This window comes from Nycticebus coucang, chromosome 6 (assembly GCF_027406575.1).
Source record: "Nycticebus coucang isolate mNycCou1 chromosome 6, mNycCou1.pri, whole genome shotgun sequence".
NCBI classification, from domain to species: domain Eukaryota; kingdom Metazoa; phylum Chordata; class Mammalia; order Primates; family Lorisidae; genus Nycticebus; species Nycticebus coucang.
This window is the reverse complement of record NC_069785.1, coordinates 87789713-87809551: the sequence shown is the minus strand read 5'-3', so window position 1 is coordinate 87809551 and position 19839 is coordinate 87789713. Positions and strand designations below refer to the sequence as shown.

At 37.0% G+C, this 19839-nt stretch overlaps 1 long non-coding RNA gene across 1 annotated transcript; it reads left to right on the top strand.

Annotated features, from left to right (window-relative positions):
- The first annotated feature begins 5354 nt into the window (after positions 1–5354).
- On the top strand, positions 5355–18921 carry LOC128587246 (uncharacterized). The gene is made up of 3 exons (XR_008380553.1): positions 5355–5421; positions 17773–17839; positions 18902–18921. It is a non-coding gene; the product is annotated as an uncharacterized LOC128587246 (long non-coding RNA).
- Positions 18922–19839: the final 918 nt, after the last annotated feature.

Sequence of the window (19839 nt, the reverse complement as noted above, 5' to 3'; positions counted from 1 at the left end):
AGGCTAAATAATTTTACAAACACTATATTTCATGTGACTGGCATTAATAACAAGAGAAACCAAGCATTTATTGGATATTATAGGCATACTCTCTTAGATACTTATAACAATTGTAACAATTTTATCATTTTTGTACATGGGTATTCATTAATATTTGTCTCATTTTACAATAGAACTTGATACTTAGAGAAGTTAAGCAATTTCCTCAAGGTCAAAGACTAATTAGTTAACCCTCATTTGGACCTAGATCAATCTTACTTCAAAGTCCATTCTTTTAGCCAGCATGTGGTCTGTTGCCTTTATAATTATTTAACTCTTTTATTTTTTTAGTTACCTATTTCATAGAAGGTTTCTCAATCATACAGGTTTTTCTCATCATTAAAGTAGTCCTTCCTTTGTTATGAGTAAATAGTTCCATCTAAATAGCCATTTAGTAAGAAAAGGTATGAATTGCTTAGTGTCCTTTTCAAAATGAAAGGTAACATAAAGAAAAGGGTTTCAGAGTATTTTTAAAATAAGTGATGCCTACACATGCAGTTTTCGAAGCAGATATGGTATGGTATTATGAGTAATACCCAGAATGAAAAGGAGTTTCATTTTTGTTGTTTTTGTTGTTTTCCGAAGGCATTGCCTTTGAAAATGTCCACATGAAATTCTAACTACAGAGGCTTTTAATGGAAGACCAAATCATTAATTTTCTTTTTAAAATAGACGTTTATTTAAAATATTGGATGAGTTCTTCATAGTAGGCATTACTATAAGAGGCTCACAAAGGTCTCATTTATGCAACCCCCTGAGATAAGTTTTTTGTGTTTTTTTTTAATTTTAAGATGTTGAACCCTGATGTTTAGGGAAGTTTATCATAAGTAATGGCAGAGCTGGAGCTTGTACATGGATCTTAATTCCAAGGGCTGGCTCTATCAGTCTTCCTTACTGCATTCATTGTATTCATTAGGTGCAAAGCTTAGCCTGGAGGTTGATAAGCAGACAGCAACAAATGTCCTGAGCTCTGCCATTAAAGACTACTTACAACACTCATTGAACTCTTAGGGAAGAAGATTTGTGCCTTTTTGTGATTTTGGTATCTTTTTCTTAGCAGTTATAACACTATTTAGCATAGAGAAATGTTTCATATTTTTTTACCTTAAATTATTTATTATTCCGTACATTGCTTACATGAACATGACATTCATAGTTTGCTAGAAACATTTTCAATAGATTTAACACTTGAAAACAGCTGTTTTTAGATATATTGACAAAACTCGCACCCATTATCTACTTCTATTGCTTTTAAGTATCTCTCGTTTAAGATTCCATTATTTTCAGGTTCCATTATTTTTCCACACATAACCTAAATCTGTGTTCAGGCTAATGTTTTTAGGCAGTGACACAATTTCTCTCTATCCATTGAAATGCTGTTATTGAGGACAGTCAATTCATGAAAGTTGAAGTACTTTCTATAACCATTGGGGATATTTGAAGTTTTGGATGATCTGGGGGACCACTCTACCTGAGGGAAGAGCAGATTCTCACCGGGGTAGGCCTCTGAGCTCCTCCTCTGCTGGGTTCTAATTTGACCCCAGCAGCCTGTCCAGACCTGGTGTGGCGGTCCTGGCTCAGCAGCCGCTGGATGGTGGATAGAGACCAGGGCTCACAGGAGGTGTGGCCTCTTTCACCCCAGCTGCCGCTAGGGGCCCTTCCCACACCTCCTGGGTCGGGTCAGACCTGGAATGGCGGAGCCTGCACGACTGGGCACTCCCCGCTGCCAGTACCCAGCACAGCGTTCCCTGTCTTTTGTAGAGGAGCGTCCAGAGGCCACCAGCATGTGGAAGGCCAGTGCCCATCTCCTCTCTGCCTTTTCTGCTCCTGCCTTCTCACTGGCACGAGGTCCGAGGCTAACGACTCTGAGCAACTTGCACCTGCACCTCTGGGCCACTCTGCCAGGGGAGCTGGGAAAGCCGCACCTATAGGCTCCCTACTCAGTCACCTCTAGGGCGCTGGAAGAGCAGCAGATGCTTTTGGTGAAGGCAGTGGTTCTCAATCTTCCTAATGCCGCAGCCCTTTAATACAGTTCCTGTGGGTCGCGACCCACAGATTGAGAATCTGAAGGTTAAGGGGAGCCAATGTAGGGTCCCTCCAGTGCATGGGCTCTAGGATCCCGCCGGTGTCCCCCAGACCAGACTCTGGAAGAGGCCTAGGGCCAGGAGCTGAACTGCCACCTCTTCAGTGCCCATGGAGAGGCAGTCACTTCCTCCCATAGCTGTGCTTTAGTACTATGACCCTGTGCCATGGAACTTTCTGTCAGAAGCACATATTTTGAACTTTTGCTGTTATTTATGGTAGCATACGTGGCCATTATTCATCTGACATGTGATTAGTGCAGCTGAGGAAACCATTTTAAAATTTCACTTAATTTCTGTATTCAATTAATCACACGTGGCTAGTGGCTACTGTATTAAGATAGACAGACATAAAAAGAAAAAGAAGTCATGCAGAGTGTTGGAGTTTGAAACTAATTTGCTGATGCATATTTTTGTGCCACGTTGTTTTCTTTGGAGATGAAGATAATAAATGAAAATTCACTACTGAATATCATATTGGGAATAAATTTAGTGAATCTCCCCAAAATATCTGTGTGCTCTGTCTGGCCATGGTACACAAATCTCTGTGTTCCCTTCGGGGTCAGGTCTTCTGAACACACAATTTTGTCTCTAGCAAAAAATAATTTCTATTACTCCATTTTTATCTGGGATTTAGGGATAATATTCAACATCTCAAAGGGATTTTGTTGGTAAGGAAATATAGTGGAAACTTTGAAAAAGGTCAGCACTTTTTGGAGTGGAATATGAATTTGAAAATAAAAGATTGGGTGATCTATGTTATTTTCTTTCTTCTTTATTTATTTACTGATTTTTGCTTAAATTGAAGACATAATCAGGCAAGTATTAAGGCTGGATGGTTTTAATAGCTCCATCAGAAAGCCTTGATGCTCAGGAGAGCTTAACAACAACAAAAAGTAGGTCAAGGAGAACAGCCGAACGAAACTTCCTTTCATGCAGGTGGTTTAGAGAATTGGAAATATTCAAGGCTTTTTATGCTCCTTAAGAGCCTAAGTAAGGGGTGGCGCCTGTGGCTCAGTGAGTAGGGCGCCAGCCCCATATGCCAAGGGTGGCGGGTTCAAACCCAGCCCCGGCCAAAACTGCAACGAAAAAATAGCCGGGCGTTGTGGCGGGCGCCTGTAGTCCCAGCTGCTCGGGAGGCTGAGGCAAGAGAATCGCGTAAGCCCAAGAGTTAAGAGGTTGCTGTGAGCCGTGTGACGCCACGGCACTCTACCCGAGGGCGGTACAGTGAGACTCTGTTTCTACAAAAAAAAAAAAAAAAAGAGCCTAAGTAAGTTCAGGAGCTACCTCTGCTCAAGATCAGGTTCTTGGTCTGCCTTTTAAGCTGTTTGCCTTTAGGCAAGTCAATCTGTTCATGACTCCATTTCCTTTTCTGTAAAATGTTTGAGTATGAAATAAGTTGGGTAAAGTACTTACAACAATGACTGTCACCTGCTAAATTCTCAATAATATTAGCCACTATTATTGTTATTATTTTTTTGAGACAGAGTCTCACACTGTCACCATAGAATGCTTTGGCATCACAGCTCACAGCACCCGCAATCTCTTGGGCTTACGTGATTCTCTTGCCTCTTTTTCCCAAGTAGCTGGCACCCACCACAATGCCCAGCTATTTTTCGTTGGCCATTGTCATTTAGTTGACCTAGGCCCAGTTTGAACTCACCAGCCTTGGGTGTATGTGGCTGGTGCAATAATCACTGTGCGACAGATGCCAAGCCTAGCCATTATTTTTAGTGTATGAGGATGGAAGTCATTGATCATACTTTTAGACAATTCCATGTTTTTGGCACCTGTGCTTGAATATTATTGATCTAGGGAATAGAAAATGCTATCACTTTTTCCCCAGGACAGTATATGTGGATGTTTCCACAAGATAGCTGTAAGTAGACCACATAGACACAAAATGTGTGAAACCACACATGGAAGAGTCTTTTCATTCTAAAAGACTTGTAATTACAGTTTTATATGACCTAAATAACAGGCATCAGGAAATAAGATTCAGTCTGTAATTCAGTCTTTTTTTATTTTATAAAAATCTACTGATTCATAGCAGTAGGGTGAAGAATACTTCAATTCAACAGGAAGAAGCTATCATACCACAACCTGAGTGCAGATGAATTCAGTGCACTCTAGGGGAAGCAGTTCAAACTAGATTATCCATATGCAGGATTCTATACTTCCTGTAGTATCTTTGTGATCTTTGTAAGTTCTGTTTAAGAGTTTGAGCCATAAATATCTCATGGATCAGAGTTTCAGGGATACTTGCATATATGAGGTCTCTTAGATTTTACTCTAGTTTTGCCACAAAGGTTCTGAATGCTTAAAGGGACCCAAGTCTTCCTGTGTATTCACTTCATCTTACTCAGTGTCTTCTGTTCAATTTTCCAGTCTTTCTGAGCAGAAAATATGTCTATTAAATGAAGGGATATGATGGTTTCTACCATGTGGGTTTAAGGAGGATTAGGTGGGAATTTTCTGAAAGCAATTTCATTTCTGTATTAAAAATAGATCACCTTCTACATCTTGAGAGATTAATATTGATTCTGTCAAACCTGCTTTTTTTTTCCCATTCCTTTTTAGCCTATATTTTTCAATGTAAGCAAGAGTATAAGGGGAGAAAGTTTCACCAAAATCTTAAGGTTGAAAATGTAAAATATTCTATGCTGCTACAGACTAGAAAATCTTATAACCTCTCAGGTGAAAACATATTATAAATTCTTCCAATCTCAGGTTTTTTCTGTGGCTCTCTTTTGACATGAAAATTTGATAAACATTTTAATAAAACAGGTACAGTTTTGTGACCGTCCTTGAAGTCTTTTTGGAAATAAGTCATAGATAATAAATGAGTAAATTTTTTGTAAAAGTAGTAAATTTAAAGTTAAGACATTTGCTCCAAATGCAATGCTCAATGAATAGAAAAACGGTATGGCTATTTTATGTCCATTTCTCTGTATGTACATGCATGAGGAGTAAATTTTTCACCAAATGTATTAAAGGCTTTTTTGGGAAAAGGGAGATAACCACATTACAGTTGACTGTGATGGGCCCTGAAGATCATAGGAGCCTATGAGACAATTATCACAAGTACAAAATCTCCCATAAAATTTAAGAAACAAAATAGCCAGAGGTCCTTTTGTTTTCATCTTTCTAGGTGCATCAATAACTTCAAGACAAAAAACACAATTAAATTATCAGATATGTGGACAACCAGATATTTGGCTGAAGAGGGAGAAGGCAACACTGAGGCTGTGAAGTCCTTCATCTTGGGCTGGCCCACTCAGAACTTTGTGGCCACTTTCAAGTAAGAACCACAGCTTGTCCTATGTTTACCTTGCTGAGCTATTGTGGTCATTTCTGTGATGAGAGGGAAAACTTCAGGCAAATTTTATTCCCCAAATTGGTAGAAAGATAACATTTTATTCTGATTGTTTATGAAATCTGTAACTGATTTTTACACCTAATTAAACCAATACACTTGTGTGACATGTTTCCCCTAAGAGATTTTGGCTTAAACTATATGAAAAGTAAGACCACTATTGGGGACTCTTGTAGTCATTTATGTTGGTTTGGCCAATCTCTTTTAAAGGGGCTCTTCTGTGTCAGTGTCCTGCCATGGGGGCAGGGTCCACTAAGACCTGTGGAAGTGGCAGCAACCGACTGAAGAAATATAATGTTAGAAACAATGGCAAAGAAAGAGACATGAGACAGAGAACAGAATTAAAGGTGGGAAGTCAAGGGTCCATTGACTGTTTGGGGGATTCCAGCAATGGCCCAGAGTGTTTGATCCATTCTGCTTCATAAATATTCATTTGCCCAGAGGGTAAGATGAGGGAGAGAACAAAGATGCCAGCAGTTTCTTTGAGTGAGAATATCAGCCCCTATTGTATTTGTTTTTTAAGGGTTTGAGTAGACTTGAGAAATCTGAAATCTGAGCCTTATAATGAGACAGCATCCTGCTTGAGATCGCACACACAGATTTCTAAGGAGGTGTTAAACTCCATTACTTCCCTGTTTAGTAAAACACCACTGGTGTTAATCTCCTCTGAGGAATCAGGGAGAGGCAGGAATTTTCCTCCCATCACCACCACAGAGGATCTTTCTCCAGCATAAGGGATTTAAGCTCTTCCACCCATATCTCAGGGTTTGAGCTACTCCCTTGGTTTCTGCCCAAGGAAATGCAAATATCCCAAATGGGTATCTGCTTTGCCTGTTTACTATGCAGGAAATGACCCAGTTAATGTATCTTTATAGGTCTTTGCCATAGTCTCTTCTGTGGCCATTTTTCCTCAGAGTGCTCACAGACCCAGCCGAGGTGTTTAAAAGCTGTATCCCTAACAGGCTAGCATTTCAGAAAAGGCAGGAAGCTTGCTAGCATTGGCTAGCTTAAATGTAAACTAGCTGACTTTTCTTTGTTCCAACTCACTCAGCTTATTGTTTAATATTCCTCTGTTTCTGGGGGTGCTCTCCCTTGCCAAGAATGAAGTCTTCGTTCTCCACCCTTCCTGCATACTAAAACAACAAAGGGGACTTGAACTTCTAGGGATATTAAAGGGGAGTAGATTGGTCAAACCCTTCAACTCCCTCTTCAACATCCCCTTTCCTAATGGCTAGGTGTTTGTTTTACATACTGAGCCTTTGAATTTCATAAGTCTTTCGGAGCCACTGAAATGGCATGCATGAAGCTAATTTTATAAAATATTCTGATTTAGTTTGCATAACTGATTTATCCTCCAAATTTTGCTAAAGAAGTAGTTTTTCATCCTACAAACAAAATTGATGTCATGACATACAGGGTTGTGAATTCTGTATCAAGTGTTGATTTAGTTTCTATGGAAATGTGGGAGTTGAGAGCAAAGTATAGATTTTTAAGGAGTAAACCTCAGTTTTCAGGATTCATTATTTCCTGGGTTGTAGGATTAAATAATTTGTTTCCTCTTCTCCTGACTGTTCTTAGTTGGTACTTTTCAGTTTGGGGGGAGGCAAAAATCACAGCTGTGAATTTGAACACCTTCAGGATTTGTTTTTCCCTTAAAGATGTAGGGTCCTATACATGAACCTGATGCTTTTCATTCTGCTTTTCTGCCCAGCACCACCAAACTGTTAAGGCTTCATCCAAAAGCCAAAGGACTAAAGTTTTTCAAGCTGTTAACCTTCTCTAGTAAAGACAGGGATATCATGGCATTCTACTCTGCACTAGTGCCATCCACAAGAGTTTTTGTTTTTTCCTTTTTTTTTTTTTTAAGTCCTTGGTGCATAAATCATGAACACATTTATGGCATTTTTGGATTCAATGTGTTGAGTATAGGTACAAATTGGAATGCTTACTCCCACTAATCAACATAGTCTTCACTTCATTTACCCAATTAAAACGTTTAGACATTTGTGTTCTTCACCTGATAGAACCAACTTGTACTTGCAATGTGCTCCATAGGTGTGGTTCCCCTACTAATCCTCCTTCTATCAATACAACCCTTGCCCTTCACCTCTCCCTCTCCTTTCCTCCTTCATCATAGGCTAAAGTTGTGGTTCATTTTTCATATGCAAGTGTGAGTTCTTATAAATTGGTTTCACAGTAGTACTGAGTACATTGGATTTTTTTTTTCTATTCCTGAGATACTTAACTAAGAAAAAATATTTTCTAGCTCCATCCCTGTAAACATAAAAGAGGTTAAGTCTAGATTTTAAGAACTTATTTGGAAAGAACATATGTTTTTAATCTTTCCTTGCATGTCTTATTTTTCATGGCAGGCATCCAAAGATATCCTCATTTTCTATTGCTTGACCTCCTTGGAGTTCCATGTACAGATAATCTATTTGTTGTGATTGTTGTGACCACACAACCTTTTTAATCAAATAATTTTCATGAAGCTTTATAAGAAAGGAGGGGTTGGGGAATGTGGAAACAAGTTTTATATACACTTTATTGCTCAAACAATGTCTCTTGAACCAAGTGGTCAAGGTTAATATCTCCAGTGATGGCATGTGGATATCATGTACTTCTTGATATGTCATGTTAAAAGCAATTTACCTCCATGGTCCCCTCCCCCCATAGAAAAACATAATTCTATTGCAATAATGAGAAAATCATCCAAGTAACACAAATTGAGAGTCATTCTACAACATCACTGACCAGTATACCTCAAAACTATAAAAGTAAAGAGGCAAAAACAGGGAAATACTGAGAAACTGTCATAGATCAATTTCCTTTCTTTTTATTTTATTTTTTTTTTTTGGCCCTGGTCACATGATTTATTTGTTATATTCATAAAAATAACATAAAATCATAATTAAAAATTCAAGTAATGCAGAAAAATGACAAGTACAAAGTTTTAAAGTACCCAAGCTTTTCATTCCTACTACAGAAAAGTGGGGGCTATTTAGAAGTATAAATACATGTCAAAATTTAAATGCCTTTTTTATTTATATTAAATCATAGCTGTGTACATTAATGCGATCATGGGGCACCATACACTGATTTTATAAATAGTTTGAAACATTTTCATCACACTGGTTAACATAGCCTTCCTGGCATTTTCTTAGTTATTGTATTAAGACAATTATATTCTACATTTACTAAGTTTCACATGTACCCTTGTAAGATGCACTGCAGGTGTAATCCCACCAATCACCCACCCTCTGCCCATCCTCCACCCCTCCTTCCCCTCTCTCTCAATTTCTAAGGAAACATGATAATTAAATGTACTATGGATACTTATTAGCTCCTAGGCCAGAAAAAGGACATTAATGGAAACCCAGTGATGTCTGAATAAAGTCAAGAACTTACTTTATTTGAAGAATAGTGTCCCAAGATTGTTTTCTTAGCTTTAAAAAATAGTCATGATATTGTAAAAGGATAACATTAGAGGAAAGTTAAAGTGGGTGAGAAGGATGCAGGGGCTCTCCAACTTATTTTTATAACTTTGCTTAAAATCTGCCATTATTTTAAAATTAAGATTATTTTCTTACAAAATGGTGTAGAGTTTTGGCTTTTCTGATAATTGCTCTTGAAAAGCATTTCCTTGGGCTCCTTTTTCCCCTAAAGACAGCTTATTTGAGTGACATGGTCCCCAGCTTGCCCTCAGCAAGACAGAACTTTATGTCCTCCATCTTTGAGATAATCTTTCAATATGTCTTTACTTTCTTACCTTTAAGACAAACTTCTTTCCCTTCTGAATATTAGTATTATATTTTTCATAGTCTTAAGTGCTTTTACCAACAGAGAGCTAAAGTGTCTTTATAAACTCAAAGATAACCGCTCCTTTTAGAGCACTTTTGTTTTTTATCCTGTAAAATTGTATGATATTAAGAACTATGAAAGAAAATAACTCCTTGATTGTAGGATAGAGCAAGAGGAAGGGAAAACCTAAGAAGTTTACACAAATAAGAAGATTACAGAGTTTGCCCCACATAGTTGGTAATTTATTTTTTGAAGCAATGTATGCTATGTTGTCAAACTAGTGAACACCATAGAGCAATGAGAAGTAATGATCTAAAGCTGCAGGCAGTAATCCAGATACATTTCACAAATGTAATGTGGAATCAAAGCAGCTAGGTCCAAAGTAGCATATACTGTATGATTATATTTACTGAAAGTACCAAGACAAGCAAACTATTCTCTGCTATGGAAAGTAGGAATGGTGACAACCACAGGCTGAATAGGAACATCAGTGGACCTTCCATGGTGATTGTCTGTTTCATAATCTGGATGGTGGTCATGGAGGTGTGTTACACTTCAGCATTGTGCAGAATTCTCTATACATGTTATTTGTCAAATAAAAGTTACAAAATTACTAAGTCTCTTAAAATGAAAGATTTTTTTAACTTCTTTGAATAAAGTGAGTGGATAAAAAGAATATGTCTCATATATTCTCAACACTGAATAAACCCGAGCTTTGACATGAACTCTGAAAATGTGGGCGTTTTAAAAAAGAAAATGTAATAATTGATGAAAGATGGAGTTTGCATCATTAACTATTGGTTGACAAGATGCTATGTGCTTTCTGGTGGCCAGTTCTGAGATATTGCTTATGCAGAATGTTGCAAAGCCACAAAAATCAGAAAAAAATACAAATACTTCTGAAGTGGATTTTGTTGGATCAAGAAAATAACTAACGTTTCCAATTTCTCTGAAGAGATTAGCGAGAAGGTTTCAGAGAAGACCAAATTGGTCTAAAGTTCATTTTATTTATAAGTTTAAGAATTAGGGTGGTGCCTGTGGCTCAAGGAGTAGGGCGCCGGTCCCATATGCCAGAGGTGGAGGGTTCGAACCCAGCCCTGGCCAAAAGCCAAAAAAAAAAAAAAGAATTAAATACAGCTGGAGAAAACTATTAATAAATAGCCATTTAATTGGAAATGAATTGAGCTTAAACAGGTTGTATTACTTGAAGGTAAGTTTTCTATGAACTCATTTGCTAAATTATAATTCTTCAGTATGTATTTAAATGTTGACATCTCTGAAAACATTTTGATTGCTGAGCCAAGATATTTTCGTCCATATGCCAAATTTCGCCTTCCCCTCTTTTATCTCGATATTAGGCATACTTTGCATCGTATGATGGTTTAAGCTACAAACACACTACAATTGAGATAACTAATCCAGCTTTACAGATGTGGGAAAAGCAAGTGTTGGATTATACATCAAGTATTCTTGGCACTGTAAGAGCTACCACCCTTGCTCATATAAAACCACTTGTAGAAACTCAGTGAAACAGAGGGTCTGTGTAGAATCCATAAAAAATAATTTACTATGACTAGAGTTGATTTTGAAATTTCTCCAAAAGGACATTTTCCCTTTGGGCATGTCCAGAACACAGTTATGCTGAGGTTGCATCTTCCATGTGCAGCTATGTCAGTAACAGCAGGCTGTTTCTATTTTCAGCAGGATTGACAATCTTCAATATGCTAGCCTGAGTAGTTTGTGTGATTTTCTTCCTGTATTTTCTCTGATTGCAGTTCTTCACAGGAAAAAGACAAATGGCTTTCTCTTCTTCAGTGGTATGTTTTTCAGCATATATAGTTTTAATCTTTATGATGCAAGAAATGAATTCAACCTTTCCTGCAGAGATGTGCCCCAGATTGTTCTCTTAAGTAGAAATTGTTCATTTGTCCTGAAAATAAGGTACGGTATGGAGTATTTGGTAGCTACTACTCGCTATATATCTTCTTTCCTTACATGTTTGGCTTACTTTCTAGGAAGGAGACTATTACTGTTCAGAACATTGAGGTCTAGTTATTTTATGTCAACCAGAAAGTAGTCAAGAATATCCTCCCACCCTTCCTGTCACCTCCTGTCTTCTAATTGTGACTAACAGTTTCCTCAGTGTGTGTATTAAGTTCCCATATCTGGAGGGTTTTTGCTGAGTACCTCAAAAGCCAATTCTTTAGCCCTCCATTGTGTATACAGATTTCAATGGTAGATTTAGGCTCATCTGTCAGAACCATAGTTCTTCCCTCCTTCCTCTCCCCTTCTCCTCCCCAAGCAAGAGGTATTGAAGATTTGCACTCTGTCGGAGAGCAACATGAGAGGCAAAATGTCATGGCTTTGCTTTGCCCTTGCCAAGTATTACATATGCTTCTGTTGTTATCAGTATGGTGTGGACCTGTCCAGAGAAGGCAGGGAAGCTATAAGGATAAAATGTTACCCAGAGCTGCCTTAACCTGATTATGCTTCTTAAACCTCACTAGACATGGAGTCCCCTATTCTTTTATGCGCCTTAGTCCAACATCCCAATTTCTGTTTGTTTTCTTCCAACCTAGAAAGCGATCTGATTTTGCTGAGTCTTCTCTTATGTCTATAACCATGGCACATGAGGATATTGAATATATTAGCAAAGCAGATTGATTTTGAAAATAATCTCTCAGCAAATTCCATCTAACTCAGTGTTTGCATTTGATTAGGAACATCGATCTGGAAAAAGTCAAAGATGACCCAAAGAACATTCCCTTAAAAATCTACACTCAAGATGTTGCCAATTGTGTCCATGTAAGTGATTATCAGGCAGTACATTTAATTCCAGGTTTCTTCATAAATCACACTACTGGGGATAATGCACGTAAGAGAGACAGGCAGGCAGACAGGTGGACTGTACGTGTGTAGCACAGGGAAAAATGCAATTTCCTAGGTGTATCTATGTCTTTGTATCTATGCAAAGCAAACTCTGGAGGACAGGAAGCAAGAGAAGCTTATCTTAGCTACAGTATTTGACATTTACACTCGGAAGGAACACCGCCTGTCAGAGGTCTCCTTAGTCCCTGTGCATGACTGTTTCCTGGATCTCATCAACAGCAGCTGCAGGGAATGGACGTAAAGTTATTTCCACAAAGAGATATTTCCTATTATTATTTATTTCCTATTATTATAAAGAATTTTTTCCAAGTTGTCAATTCTGAAGTAAAAAGTAGTTTTGAAAAGTGTGTTTTTTGAGTTGTTATGGATTGAATTGTTCAGGTTAATAAGTGAATGATGTGGGAAAGGTGACATTTTTAGGGGATTAGGATTTTTCTGCCCCAATTTTTTGCAACATGGGTCAAATAAATATTGTTTAACTGTAGTTATAATATATAATTGATGACTGATTTTACTATAAAATCCAGGATGTTATCAATGATGAATTAGATGGAATTTTATGAATAATCTTATGATACTATATCCTGTCATAGTTCACCACAGCTCTAGCACACAAAATGGTTTCATTTGTGGAAAACCATATAGTGAAGAATGGTTATGTTTTGGCTAAAAAGCAAAACTTATTCAAATGTTCTGAACAAGACCTATTTGCCAGATATCATTTCTTCAGTGCAATACTCAAATTTTTAAGGCTCTAAAGTAAAGAGATTTTCTGTAGAAAAGTGGAAATAAATATATTGTTATTACCACCTGATCTGATTCAATTGTTATGGTGGTTTGTTATTGTCACAAGAGGATATTCAAGGAAAACCCCATAAATTATTTGAAACACTTTTTTAAAATGTGAGTTCTTGAGAAAGGAATGATGCTCCACTCTTCAGTTAGGAAAAGATGAAAGATATGGTGGGTCGGGTGCTCTGTTGATACCACTAGTCTCCTAGAGTGTCGTGGATGATTTGACACACTCTGTCCATTGCTCTGTGAAGCAGATTTCATGGCAAGCGTCTCTCTGCGGAGCTCTGCTTGCAGAGTGATTCCCCCACTTAGGAGCACTTGAAGGGGAAGTACTGTCTTCTTCCTTTAGCTGTGCACAACCTGTCAGTGAATACTGCTATTGTGCAACCAAATAGCCCCTTATCCATTTGTGTTTGTTTGTTTGTTTGTTTTTGTTATTCATTAGCTAGAGAGCTCTGTCAGGTGAAATTCACTTTTTTAGTCAACCACAAAGGCATGTGGGCATGTACACTTTCTGTAAGTATGATTCTGAACATGTGTGCCAAGTAATAAGAAAAACTATTATTAAGTAGGTAATTGGGAAGATAGATGCTTCACTTTATAAAAAACTCCATAAGATAATTTCTTTAAATGGGTTGGATTTAGACTTAACAAAAAGCAGAAACCTTTATTAAAATCAATTCTTAATTCAAAGCCCAGTATTTAACATTCCTGTGACACGTCAGGCAAAAAAGTCTCTGGGTTGGGGCTTCAAATCTTTTTTTTTTTTTTAATTAAATCATAGCTGTGTACATTAAGGTGATCATGGGGCACCCTACACTGGTTTTATAGAGCATTTGACATATTTTCATCACACTGGTTAACATAGCCTTCTTGGCATTTTCTTAGTTATTGTGTTAAGACATTTATATTCCACATTTACTAAGTTTCACATGTACCCTTGTAACATGCACTATAGGTGTAATCAAATCTTCCCTGTTGTGCTCTCAATTTGGCATAATCCTTGATGATACCAAGATTCTGATTTGAAGTAGATACATTTCAAATCCTTTATATAAATAAAAATTTCTTAACAAACAACTTTAGAACCAATTTGTCATGTCAAGTAATTGGCTTATGGAAAAGAATTACTGTTAATGGAGAAATAAGTGATACATTATTTGTAGATTTTCCATAGCTTTATTATCATATCTTTAAAATATCATTATATTCTCATTTATGATACTTATTTGTACCTTTAAGGCCCTCTCTATCATGAACATAGCCCAAATAACTGATTTGTTGTAAAACTTATGTATATGGAAAAATATTTCTTTCCTTTATAACATATCATTTTTCTCGATTTGACTGTTGCCTTTTTGGAATTTTGCAAGGTCCAATGATATGCTTGAATTTTGCTGATTTTTTTTTTTTTACATCTCCTTTTTAAATAAGTGTTTCTTGCTATTGTTTAGCATATACCTATGACAGACAGATCATAGACTCTATGGTAGAGTTGTTAATAGAACTGAGATATCTTAAATTTTCAATTCTTTCTATGAGAGGGATTGGCTATTGAAAGTAGCCACAGTGTTTGACACATAGAAAATTCTCAATAAAAATGTAAATATATTTTTGTGAACAGTTATTATTCATGTTTTGCCTAAACTGTCTTTAAGCCTTGCAAGGAAATAAAAGCCTGGACTGTAAAACCAGTACTCAGGAAAAGAATAAAGGTTCATCTTTCTCTGTACTTTCCCAATTACATTATGAGAAAACAAATATACAAATGAGGCAGTGTGGATTTTTCCTTGTTTGTTGATTTTACTTTGGGAGCTGCATCCCTGTTCTGTGCCAAAAATACATTTGGTATCCTATACTTGCTTAAGCTTTAATACTTTTGGGCCACACAACTTTTAATTTCAGAGAAATATGATATTAAAAGGTACAATTTATAAGGGAATACATGTAAATTATTATCAATTTTGTTCTACTGAAGCTTGTGATTGACTCTTTTCATAAAAAATCAAGACTACTTCTTCAGTTGATTTAAAATCTTTATTCAGAGCCATGTTTCTCATTTCTTTTTTCCTACAGTATAAAACCATAAGAGTAAAGAACTCACACACCGCCAACGAAGTTGTGCAGATGGTTTTGTCAATTCTAAGAGTAACCGTAAGTTACTCTGCTGGATGATCTTAATTAGAAACACACTGATATTTTAAGTTCATAATAATCTTATCCCTTTCATCAGCAGACACCTGATTATTAAAGATACCATTACTTTGTCCCCTAAAATGTAGAAATTAAAATGAATAAGCTGTAATATTAGCTTAATACATGGTGGCATTCTTCCAGTCTTATTTTGGATTTGTGTAAACTGTGGTCAGAATGAGATTGGACTATAATTTTCAAAAATAATATGTACCTTGATTGCACTATGAGAATTGTACAATATAATATTTTTATGTAAGATCCGTGTTGACAGAGTTTGAACTCCTTTTTCTCCTTCCTGCATGACACTATATTTCTACTGCTCCTCCATGCAAATATCCTGTTATTTCTCCAAGGTTCAATCAGTCTCAGAAAGGCCAATTCTCAAGGATTTTCTCAGTGTACCATTTTACATAAAGTAACATTGGCTGACCACACATCCTGAGAACGAACTGGCTAGTACTTCTAATAAATCAGGAAAGAAAAAGACAAATTTTGTGTTAGACACTAGATTCAAAGAGCTGTAGTGTGTGCACCATACTCCTTTCTGTTTTGCCTTTAGTTTTTGTCCCTTTCCATTTTCTGTGACACAGGTGAGTGTTTTGAAATTGTAGTAGTAGAGAAGATGAGAGTATTCAAAGATGAGGTAGAGGAAAGAGAACTGGAAGGTTTTCTCATTGTGTCTCTATCCATTATATAAACAGCATACAATGAAAGAGTACTTTTTGTTAAAGGGAATGAATTAAAAAAAAAAAAGAAACTAAAGGAATCACTGTAAAAATGCCATTCCTCAAATGAAGCTCTCTGATATTAGAGCACACTAATGCTATTATATGACATAATGCACACCTAAGATACACCATGATGTCATTATATGTATGTTGATTTGCTTGTTCGTGGTGCTATAGGAAGGCACAACTACATCAGGGACTTTCCCAAAGCAATGCAAACATTGTAACCAAATTATTTATTACCCTCATTATCACACTGAAAAGAGAAAGATTAAACCATAGGACAACCAAAATTTTGGATAAGAAATCTGCTTTTTTTCTTACATGAGACTTGTAATATAGTTAAATGTATATGAACTGAGTAAAGCAGGCACCTCTGCATTGATTTTTATTCTGTACACCTATATTTAAGGGAGGAGAAAGTTTCAGGAGTAGAAAGGAAGATGAATGACATGATTTATTTTCTTATCCGGCTCTTAACCTTTGAATAAAATGGTCAAGCTTTTCAGGAAAAATGTCTTTTACTTTTAATAAGAATTGAGGATATTTGGTGATAGCTATTGAACGGGATTTTTAGTTTGTCTTCAGGTGCCACAGGAAACAATAGATTGTGTTAGATTACTCTTCAAATTTATTTATTTTATTTTTTATTTAAAGTTTTTTTATTATTATTAAGTCATAGTTGTGTACATTAATGCGACCATGGGGCACCATACACTGGTTTTATAGACCATTTGACATATTTTCATATTCTTCTTAGGAAAGTATCTCATCTCAAGAATGGAAAGAAAAGTAACCAATGTACTCATCCCTACTATGAAATGAATTTATGGCTTTCATATGAAAGCTATAAACCAGTTACACTCTTCATATATACATTAAAAATTTTAGCTAGGAGACATGGCAGGGACAATGTTACAAACTGAATGTTTTGTGGTTGCAAAGATGAGTGGTTGTAAGATATTCATCAGAGCTAGAATTCTCCATTATAAAGGTAGACCATGATTTTTAATCTGAATTTCAAGGCTAGGATATGAAATATTGCCAACAGATTTCTCTGTTCTAGCTTTATTGGAACCATTTTTATTTTATCCTTCCTAGAGGATTCAGCAAAATCTGATGAATTAGTATAATGTTTTTTCAAGTGGAGTTCACAGTGCTGTTGGGTCCTAACTGTAACAGTGAACGATTGTATTGTTTTCCGTGACTACTAGGGTTATTTTCTAGGTAGAATTCTTGTTCTTTTCTGTCCTCAGTGCTGGACTTAACCAAACTCAAGCCAGTGGAAACTGTGCCAGCTACCTATCTTCTCAAAGCCTGTTGGTAATTCTTCTGCTCAGAAGTAGCTGAGCTAATAATCAGCATTTGCCTTTTTACTTTGTCATCACAGACACAGCAGCATTTGTGTCTTTCTGGATAACAAGGTTGTCTTTTCAGGGCTGTACTGGATGTCCAGTATTCTCTGAGAAGTTTCAATATTAAAGAAGTCCAGTCTTTCAAGAGGAAATTCACCTTTTAGAAACAGGAAGTTGGTTCTTTTTTTGTTAGTGAGCCGACCACCAATTTGACATTTTATGGCCTGTCTATACAATGAGGCCTGACTCCACTGCAGCTCATGGATCCTGAGCCATCACTGGATGGAGAAAAGCAGGATTCCTGAGTCCTCTACTGGGGGCTGGGAAAGAGACACTAGTTCTAGGAATCAGCATTCACATCTTCAGAATCCATCTCCATGCTCTTCAATGTGATAAGAATTTATAGTATCCATAATTTTCCTTTTGCAAAGCATACAATGTCAAAACTACGTCCTCATTTAGTCCCCAAATTTGAAAGATTTATTATAACTTTGAATTCTTTTATCTCCAAGGGCTCAGACACAGATTACCAGTTGTGGGTAAATTCTGGAAAGAAAAAGGAAGGATATCCCCTTGTTGGTAAGGGTTTGCAAAAGTTCTTTATTGGACATTTTAATTATAATGTGACTTGCTCACATCCCTTGTAGATTACCAGCTTCCTATTTTGATAAATGAGTTTGTTTTATTGCTGTTATGGAAAACTCCTTGTGCTCCATTTGCTGAATGTTGCTGTAGTAATTGATAGGAATGGAACATTGCATTTTGTGCCTATGCCAGGTGGAAAGGAAGAGTTAGTGTTCAGGGAATTACATTCATTAATAAGAGAGGAATAGAAGGGAACTTAATCTCTGCAGTTTAAAATGTCAAAGCACAATGGTATTTGAGGATGACACTAAGAGAATGCAATCACTTAAAGTGTGACAACCACAATCTCATTGTAGTCAGGTGACTAGGATTTAGTGTGTCTTGTATGTAAATTTCTTTTTGTATCTGTTTATTGTGTTTCTAATGCCCTGATCTCTTCATTCTGATCATTACCTGGGAAAAGCAACCTCAAAGGGAAGCAGTAAGAGGAAAGCCTAAATCAAGCCAGTTCCATTACTCTTGAGTGACTAATTATGCAACCAATAAAGAGTCATTAAAAGTCTTTCACAGACAGACATTATATGGTAGATAATAGTAAAGATAGTGATGCTTGACATAGTGTAATGTTCCTTGTTCCTTTTGTTTATGTAACTTTAGCCACTAATGGTTCCTTTTTGGACCCTTATTATACTAGTGTGAGAGGTAGAGTAAATGTCTGGTTAATGTCAAAGAAAAAACAAGAATACCTTTCAATGTTTTCAGATCCAAACACAGGAAGGCTCAACATTATGCAACTCCCAAAATCATCTCCATATTTATTCCAAACAAGGTAGCCTTAAGGTACTAATTCCTTCCTAATTGCTCTTCAAACTACTATGCAAGGACCACCAGCCTTATGCAGGCATCTCTAACTGCAAGCATGCAAATGATCATTTAGTCAACAAAAGGGTACTTTCAAAGAAAAGTTCCAGGAGTAAGGGCAGTATGTTCTGTTTGTAGCACACCTGGTGACAGCACCAGTCAGTCTGAAATGTACATTTAGATTTTTCTGTGTAGGACACGAATACCCATACGGGATACTGATTTGTCACCTTCGAGACAGTGAGCTCATGAGAACAGGACCAAAGGGCACGACCAGCACTTTGACCTTCCAAGAGCTCTCCCTTATGGAAGAGCTCCCTCCAGAAATACAGTGCCGTTTCAGCCTCAAGCCAAAATGTCAGGCTACAGCCCAGGAACACCGAGGTGAGTTGCTCCTCTTCTTTCATAGAGTCCTCTTTCAGGAAGCAGTAAGACGAAAGCCTAAATCAAGCCAGTTCAAGCCTAAATCAATCAGGTCATTTTGCAACACATATTTAGTACAAAGACAAAGACTCAGACATCTCCTTAGATCACATCAGGTACATTTTTCTTTCAAATATACTATAGTTTTTAAAGGAAAGATGAAGTTTAAGCACAGGACAGTTTTACACATCTGCAATAGGCATGCCTGGCTTACAACGAGGAGTTCATGGCAATATGGATCTTTCCCTTCTTTCTTCACCGTTCTGTTCCCTTTCCCTCGTGCCTACTGCAGAGTCCAAGGCACTAAGTAAATTCTGCAGTGCTTCTATGCCTACTTGTACCGTGATACACACCTACTGTGTGTTCCCCCGAGTGGTCACGTTCTCACAGGAGGCTGTCAGTGATGGGTACTAGAAGATTGTGATGCCCAACTTGGCCCCTGGTACTGATAATTACGTGGAGGCTAAGATGAGTCTTCCACAGAAGTCTCTTCTAAGCCTAATAATCTAGTAGGGATGCCAATGTACATCATCCAAAGTTGAGAATGCTAAAAGTGATAGTCAACATACCAACATCCTAATTTATCCTAGTCTATATATGAGCCATAAACCTTCAGTCTGAAAGTAAGATTCTATCAGAAACAGAAGAAAGTAGTAACAGAAAAATATGAGTGGGAGGGTAGAATATCGATGCTGAATTTCTGCAGTCCT